Source organism: Rosa chinensis, chromosome 7, assembly GCF_002994745.2.
Source record: "Rosa chinensis cultivar Old Blush chromosome 7, RchiOBHm-V2, whole genome shotgun sequence".
In the NCBI taxonomy this organism is placed as follows: domain Eukaryota; kingdom Viridiplantae; phylum Streptophyta; class Magnoliopsida; order Rosales; family Rosaceae; genus Rosa; species Rosa chinensis.
The window spans coordinates 64,755,983-64,764,815 of record NC_037094.1 but is presented as its reverse complement, the minus strand read 5'-3'; positions in this window follow the sequence as shown (position 1 = coordinate 64,764,815).

The following is an 8,833-nucleotide window of genomic DNA, read 5'->3' as shown; positions in this document are numbered from 1 at the left end:
CCGGACTCCACCACTCTTCTTCTTCTTCCCAACGCAACAATCCCAGTCACACTGCTTCACTCACTCACATACACACACGTCAATCCACACAGCTCCTGTAAGAGAGAGAGAGAGAGAGAGAGAGAGAGAGAGAGAGAGAGAGAGAGAGAGAGAGAGAGAGAGAGAGAGAGAGAGAGAGAGAAAGAGAGAGAGAGAGAGAGAGAGAGAGAGAGAGAGAGAGAGAGAGAGAGAGAGAGAGAGAGAGAATTAGAGAGAAACCATCTTCCTGATTAAATTGTCCTTGTACTTGTCCTCGTCCTCTGGCTGCTGCTACGTTTCAAAGCCATAAACATCCATGTGTCAAACAACTGAGTCTAATCCGAATGCCCCAATGCCGTAAGGGACGCTAGGTTTCAAGCTGCCGACGAAAACAATTTGTTAGCCTCCTCCTCCTCTAACTTCATCCCAATCATCTTCTTCTTCTTCTTCTTCTTCTTCTTCTTCTTCTTCTTCTCCATTCTATTAGGCCTCTACCGCTTATGACCCTCATGCCTCTTATGAGCCTTATGCAGCCGATAATGCCTTTCTTCTTCGCCGTCACTGGTGGTTAGGTTACTTCGAGATATTTTGGGGGACATAACACGTCTAAAACAGAAATAAATTCATATAATAAAAATACACATTTGCTCGAAATCGAATTGAAAACTAGAGGAGCTGACCTTAGTCTGTAAGCATTACATAATCGAAGATCATGGCTGACGAAGCAGAATTGACTTCAAGTGGAAGACGATGGCTAGCGTCATGGATCTAAAATCGAAGATCTTGAGCAGTGGGAGGTGGAGAAAGGGTTGTCGACGTCATCATAGGCGGTGTGTGAGGTGGATTACGAGCTTGAGGGTGTAGACGATGTAAGTGATGGAGACGAAGAGGATGAGCTAGGCGAGGAGTTTCAGGGTGGCTCGAGGAGATTGAGAGCCAGGACCAGGTAAAGAGTTCCCTGTGAAGCTCTGCATCTTATCCTAAACCACATGAAGTACTAGATTTATCCCTCAAAAGTTAACAGGGTTAATGTTTTTATTGTTCTTAGGTACAAAAATTGGGTCGGGCTTAAATCTTTAGGTACAATTTTGATATTTTTCAAAATATAGGTATGAAAGTTAATAGTCCGGAAAAATTTAGACACTGTTTGGACGATTTTCCCTTTCTATAAAAAAAACAAAACAAAACAAAAAAAGCATTAATTTGCTATTCTATTTTTGTACTTTTTATTATTATTTATTTATTTATTTGTTAATGAGAATGGTGAGCCCATCCTTCCTGATCGAAGGTGCATCTCCGTTGCCAGCTGAAGAGGGCGGCAGGAGAGAAAACTCCCTCTCCAGAGGTAAAGAGGTTAGGTTTTCTTATTTTCTATTTATATTCTAAGGTTTGTATTTAATCTTTGTTATTGTTTATGAAGTAATGTGTTTTATTTGTTAGAGCCTTAGAGGGTGTCCTTCAGAGGTTCTTAAGCTCCCTTCAAAAAAAAAAAAAAAAAAGATAAAAGGTGGAGTTGGGTGACCTGTTGTCCTGGTCCTGCCTCCAAAACAATGAGCCTACGAACCCGTATTCAAACCGCCAAAACAAGAAAAGTAAGCGAAATAAAAATTAGAGATCTGAGTAAAAACTTGGAAAAGATTAATCAATCTTAGGGCAAATCGTCGCAGTTCCTTTTAGCAATACACATTGCAGTACTACTGCTCCGGGATCTTCACTCACTCTCATGCGGCTGAGGTTCCCTTTCCCACTCCCTGTTTTGCAATCCAAAACTCAACTGCGTAATTTTATTTGCCCATCACCTTCATAATTACTTTTTTCTTCTTCTTTAATTTCAGTTCAATGTTTCCGTCTCTCTTGGATTGGTGCAAATTCAAGATTATTGTATGGTATGATGTTTCTGTATTTTCTTGTTACCTTTTGTTGGATATGAAAAATTGTTATAGAAGGAATTGGTAGAACAGAACACACCAAGATTTAATTAAGTGGTAGATCGAATCAAGATTACGTACATGAACAATGTAACGAGTTTTGATTCTGATACATTTATTTGTGAAACCAAACAAGTTTCTGTAACCTAGAATATTAGTACACAAGATAAGATCATCTTAAACGAAGGATCATAGGAGCTGAAATACATAGACAGTAAATATTTTCTGATACTCGATTTATCAGTTAGTGAACCCATTATGAGCTAGCAGTTCACCACATGTTATCAGAAGTAATGGCTTTGACAGAGCCGGCCTCTGAGTTTCCAGTTGTTGAGAAACTTGTGGCGTTGTTGGACGAGAATTTGCACTTAAGTATGAAAATGCAATCTTCACAAGAGTGAGCACTTTCCCTGCAACTTGATGTACGTGTAGGATGAGAAATGCATTGGTCCAAAACATCCCCAGTTGGCATCTGATGCGCAGCTAATGCAGTTGGTGATGATGATGAGGACCCTGATGATACACAGATGAGAAAAAAAATCTCTCGGTTGCCTTTCCATAACTAATTCCAATGTCACCACTCCAAAGCTATAAACATCACATTTCTCATTCACCACCATTGTATACGGAAGGCCAATTAAAAATTCTCTTGGGTCAAAAAAATCTCTAGCAACCCTAGCGACTATTCTGTCACTCTAGCCGCCGACATTGTGCTAGCGCCTGTCCGGCTATGCCCCGGCAATGGTGACGGCCTCTGGCCTTGCCAACGCACGTTGGGTGCGGCCGGACGGGTAATTAAGGCTGTGCTTCAGGCTTGGAGGAGGAGATCCGGGGATGTCCTACCCTCCTTTTCTCGGTGGATGGCGTAGTCGAGCCGTGGTTGCAGATTGGATCGGAGTGGACTCGGGGCTCTGCTGGGGAGTAGCGGCATCGGGTGACGGTCGGCATTCGGAAGGCCACTTTTACGGATTGGATATGATGTTGGCTCGACTGGTTGTCGACGGTGATCGGGTTGCCGGCTTGGTTATGGCGCAGAGTTCAGGGTGCAGCCTGGTGTGGGATGATGATTGGTGGTGTTTCTAGCTGGTGGTCCGGCGGTGACGACGTCTTTCTGTCCTACATCAGTGGAGGAGACGGGGTGGAGGCGCGGCAAGGCTGGTCTAGGGCCGGGAAGGGTTGGGGACGGCCATCTTCTGGGTTTGCTTTCTCTGGGCTTTGGCAGTGGCTGTGGGCCTATTATGGGCTGAAGTTGGGTTGGGGTCTGTGGGCCTTGCCTTTTATCTAGTTTTCTTTAGTTAGTGTTAAAAGTCTTCTTTCCTTGCTTTGGGAATCCTAGGTTTGTATTACTCTCTACTTTTGTTAGGGAACCACGCACTTTTGTGCCTCTAGCAAATCCTCTTGAGTAGTTATGACGGAGGAATCTTGAGACAAGGGCATGGGAAGCTTTTGTGTCCCGGGTCTCCTTGCCTAGTACTTGAGTTTTGAGTCTTTTACTACTTGCTTCTTAGTTCTCCTCTAGTTGTACACCAATTGAGGTTTCTAGGCGACTAGGTTTACTTTTCATAAGAGAGATTTTGTAGTGAGGATTTGATCTCCTGTATATAGGCTCAATAAGTGAGCGCATGTGTTAACAGTGAGGGTCACCTGTCCTTTGCCTGGTAGCTTATACCATGTATGATTTTGGTGTAAGACAGCATTCGATGTACGTGCCTTCCGGCCATGGATAATTGAATGATTTTATCTCCTTTTCTCAAAAAAAAAAAAAAAACCACCATTGTATACGGAAGCTCTGCATAGAAAAAACTCACAGAAGTGGAATTATCAGTATATTGATATAAGCATACTAGATGTCTACAATGGAATTAAAACTGAAATCATGCATAACATATCAGAGACTTAAGTCTTGGAAAAAGATTCTTTAGACAAGAGAGTGAGGAGGTGAGCAATTAGAAGCTACATTTCCATTTTTCAAATGGAATTAGGAGGTTATGACGAAAAAAGCATATACACCAACAAATGTTTCCTCCCTTGTCATGGAAAAGTAAAGAATGAAAGATAAAACAGGATAAAAAGGAAACAAATACTCTCTTGAAGCTAATAAAATGAATTATGCAGAAGAGAGGAAAAACAATATTACCTGGTGCAAGAAATCCATATGTTCCTACAAGGCCAGTCCAATGTGATGAGTCTGGTTTTAAGAACTTAGCTGTGCCAAAGTAGGAGACAGAGGTCTCATATTTGGCAGCTAACAAATTGTTTTTGCTTGAGCTATGCCTTGCTGGCAAGCAATCATGGTGCATGTAAGACAATGCATTAGCTACGCCTTTCACAGTATTCACCCTACCTTCTACTCCACCCAAATTCTTCAGCTTAGACATCTTTGCTCAAAATTTTGTCCAAGCTACCCTTTTCTAGATACTCATACACCAGGAATGAGTGTCATTGATGTGAACAGAAACCATAAAGCGTAACAATGTTTCTGTGTCGTATCTCAGTTAGTGCTCTTATTTCATTTAGAAATTCCTTTTGAAAGTTTTTGTATTCATTTCGTAGCAGATTGAGTTCCTTAATTCACAGCCTCTATGTTGACTAGAGCATAAATTTGCTTTGTATGCAGTTCCATGTCCTCCCTTTGCAATATTTGGAATCAGAATCTTCTGTTGCCTTTTATGATTTCCTCATATAGTCTTGCCATCAAAGTTCAGTATTGAAAAAGAAATCATTCACAAGCTATTTTTTTTCTTGGTACCGATGCTCCATTTTTGTGTATGCTAGTAACACAATTATGAAGCAAATAGACAGAACTACAGGTACTGCCACGAGAACGAATGAGACCACAAATACCACTTTTTGGTCCTTTTTTGAACTATGTGTATTGCAGGGTTGCAATTGCAAAGCTCCAACGTTGCTGCAAAATCCCTTGTTCCCTTATAATGCGTCTTGAGGAGCAAAATGAAATGCTTTGTTGTTTGGAAGGGGACCTTCCAAGTCACTGTAGGATATGTCAACATACATCAGCCCGTGCATGGTTTCAAAACTTTTTGGATTAATGGAACCGAAAAGATGGTTGAGGGATAAATTGAGCTTTTTCCAAACTCTCCATATTGCTAATCTCTAATGGTATCCTACCTTCTATTGAATTTTTACTCAACATCAGGTGCACGTATAAGATGGAAATCCACAGTCTTACATGACGTCACTGCAGTCCGAGGTATGTAGGTCGAGGGTCTTGATCAGTTTATGGACATGTTCTTCATTCCATTGGCATTTTAATTACCTTAATCTGTTTATGATATAATTTACTACTACTATTCGATTCATTATTGTCTCTTGAGTAGTTTTCTTGATGATTTTTTGTTAGCGAATTTCCATGAGTTTTACAAGAACATGTGATATTGTATATATGGTCTTGATTTTGCATACACAGTATGATTTTGTACCCGTCTGTTATTTTTATTTTTATTGACATAGATATTATTATCTATTGTCCTGTTCATGTTGAGAATTGAATTGAACAGTATCAAGCTCTTTCTTATATATGTTTGTTCTATTCTCTTTTAGCCTTTTCGCATTGGTTAAATTAAGAAGCATATTGATTAAGTTTATTCTATATATTAATAGGCTGATTTTAAAAATGATAAACACCTTTTAATCTTCATCCATCAAACTAACAAAGACTAGAAGAACACACAATTTAACAAATGTTAAACCACGGAGCTTCTTCTACCCACCCAGGTGGGTGCTCACCTAGGGTCTCCAACTCTGCGTGCAAAATACGCGCTGTTAGGATCCTAAGCCAAAAAAACGTCTAGGTTGCAGTAAAACTTGTTTTACTACACTCACCCTTGCACGTGATATATGAGATAACGTAAAACAAAAAGAGATGAGAGTATTTTCAGCCGCATAGAACGGTTAGAACCCAAATGAGAAGAGGAGACACAGAAATTGGGAAGGAGAGATCGAATCAAGCTGATTAAACCTCAGCATCGGTGCCTTCTGCCGATTCTCCTCTTTCTTGAAGTCGACGCCGTTCCCGAATCAGGACCTCCAGAATAGCCCAATTGAAATCGGAGAAGCTTATTGAGGAATTGCATTTGCCTAATCTACTAGGGCCTATCGAAAAGGAGGAAGGAGGATATCCATTTGATCAAGGTTGAGTTCTTCATTCTGTGTAGATGCTATTATGGAGGTTTAGTTAAGTAAAAGGTATTGGGTTTGGTTGGATCATGGTAATGCTGCTAAAGACTATAACTTTACGGTGTGATTATTCTTTGTATTTACTCCTGGCTTTATAATTTGGAGTTTTATTCAATACTAAGTTCTTTGTTCAATTTGGTGATGCAATTTACTTAAAGCTGATAGCTTTTGGGTTTAACTCTGCACGTAGATAAAGAATTACTTATATGCAGTTAAAACTCTATCAAACATAGCACATGCACACATGATTTCATCTTAGATGCATTACTTATAGTTATACACTGTGTTAGCTTTTTTATTTGAATCCTTTTCTTTTTATTTCTTGAAGCATCCGAACTAAGTTTGAAATTTTGGCCTGGAACAATTTTGAAAGAGTGAAGAAATTTTGTGGTGGCTGTGTATGTTTATGTGTTTTTGATTTCGAGCTTTCGAGGAGTCTGTCCAATATTGAGGTATATTTTGAAATGGATACACAACTGCTCGGTACTATATATAGCTATTGAAGTTAGGAGAAGTATGAGTCAAGGTTAGCACTACTACAAAGCTTTAAGACAATGTAAATAGTAATATAGGAATTCCGTCAGAAGTTAAGGTTTCCAGTTTTTAAGGTGATGCTAATCTGCATATAATCTTGCAATTTTTACAACTTCATTAGTATTCCCTGTTTCCATTTTAATTTAGGTTGATAAGTTGGTCTGGGTTGGAGCTTTTTCACTGTTTTGTTTGTTTGGACTTTGGAAATTGATATTGACTCTTACTTTACGCAATTGACTTGAAACTCTTTTACTATAATTTTATAAATGTATATCACTTCTCTGGTGAAGTCCTAAACAATATAGGATCAGATATTCCTCTGTTTTCTGGGTTCCATTTTCGTTTATTTACTTGGGTTTTCTTGACCAAGCAGAATTCAGTACGTTTGCACATTGCTTATTGCTTCTAAGTTTTTGTTTTTGTTGAGAACTGGAGATGACTTGGTTGAATTGATTAGGTTCCTTTGTTGACTTAAAAATAAAAATTGTAACTTTAATATTGGACTAAAGAGGGAACTACATCCTTCAAGAAGATGGAAAGCCTTACCGGTCCACTGCTGGAGCTGCTGCTCCGGGGGACAGTTCAACTGGTGCTGGTGCTGTTATGTCATCTGGGCAGCTTAACATGAACATGGGTGGTGAGCCAATGAAGAGGAAGGGAGGGAGGCCGAGGAAGTATGGGCCAGATGGGACAATGTCATTGGCTCTGTCACCTTCAGCACAGTCTGCTGCTGTCCCTGTTAACCAGTCCAGTGGAGGTTTTGTGGATGATCTCCTGGATTATTGCCTCAGTGAACTTGGAGGGAAAATGGTAGCAGATGGGATCTTCATTAGTTCGAGCCGCAATGCTGATGGTGATTTTGAGTACAGGTTAGTAGTAATTCCAGTCAATAGTTGTGCTCTTTTCCATTTTATCTTTTGTTTTGTTTGTTTTCTCTCACTTGAAATCAAACTCATATTGCAAGTGTCATAGGATGGATTTGGCTTCTCCAGTCCTTAGTTATCTGCATTTTCTTGCATCAAGAGATCTTCACCCCTTTATTAATTTGCAGTAGTGAATCTATTGAATTTGGTTAATAGAAGTGATTTATCTACAATTGAATTTGTGGACTACTTGACAGTGATGAAGTTATTCAATTTGTTTGATCACTGTCTTGCAGACATAAATACAAGCCTGGAAAATGAATACAAGAGTCAGGACAAAGCTGCAGTCCATAAAAGCTCCAACCAAGAAGAATGAAAAAGTAAACTGCTTTCCAAGTATTTTAATAGTTAGTTTTGGAAAACGGTTTCATACTGTTGGAAGACCCTAAATTGTTCTGATTTGAATTGCTTTCATACGGTTTCATACAGTTTCCTGTTTTTTTTTTGCCAGATTGTCCCCTTTGATCGTACCAAAAGGAAGAAGGTGGTGATTCGGGACTTCAAAGCGATCCTGTGGACAAGTTGGCTGACAAAACAGAATACCTGGCAGGTAGTTTGAGCGAAGCATTGATTACCCTGTAGTGTTTTCTCTTCCAACTGCGCATCTATTTTCAATAGAGTTTTACTAAGATGGACGCAACAATTCATTAATTTTGCAAATAAATGAGATTCATAATCTTAAGGTTAGATTATTACATTGTAGCTGCAATTCCAAAAATCCAAATCCTAAAAAAAAAAAAAAAAAAACAGAAGTTTCTCTAGCAACTTATCTATGAAACCAAACTAATAGTATTATTGTATAGAGATTTGAGAACTTTTGTGCGTAGTCTAGCTTTGCTAGAATATCCATCTTAGTATGGAGTTACAATAGAATAGACAAACATATGGAGTTAATATTTATTCATCAGACAGGTAATTGTTTTAATTTTATTTTTTATTCACCAGTCTTAGTCCCTAATCATTCTCACAACTTGGCAGAGAAGAAGCCATGAACATTTTAAAAGCTAAATGTAACAACTAATGTAAATCATATGCAAACCTTGAAGCTTTCAAAACATGTTTGCTTCTTTGATGGACAAAGAAAATGATTGATCATGGAGAATAGTATGATCGCTTTCAAAGTGAAGGGTCTGCTCTGACTTGATCTGAGTTTTTTCCTTTTACTTATTTTGACTCAATTTGTGCGTCTAATTTGAACAGTTCACTCTTTACAGTATAATACTGGAATATGTG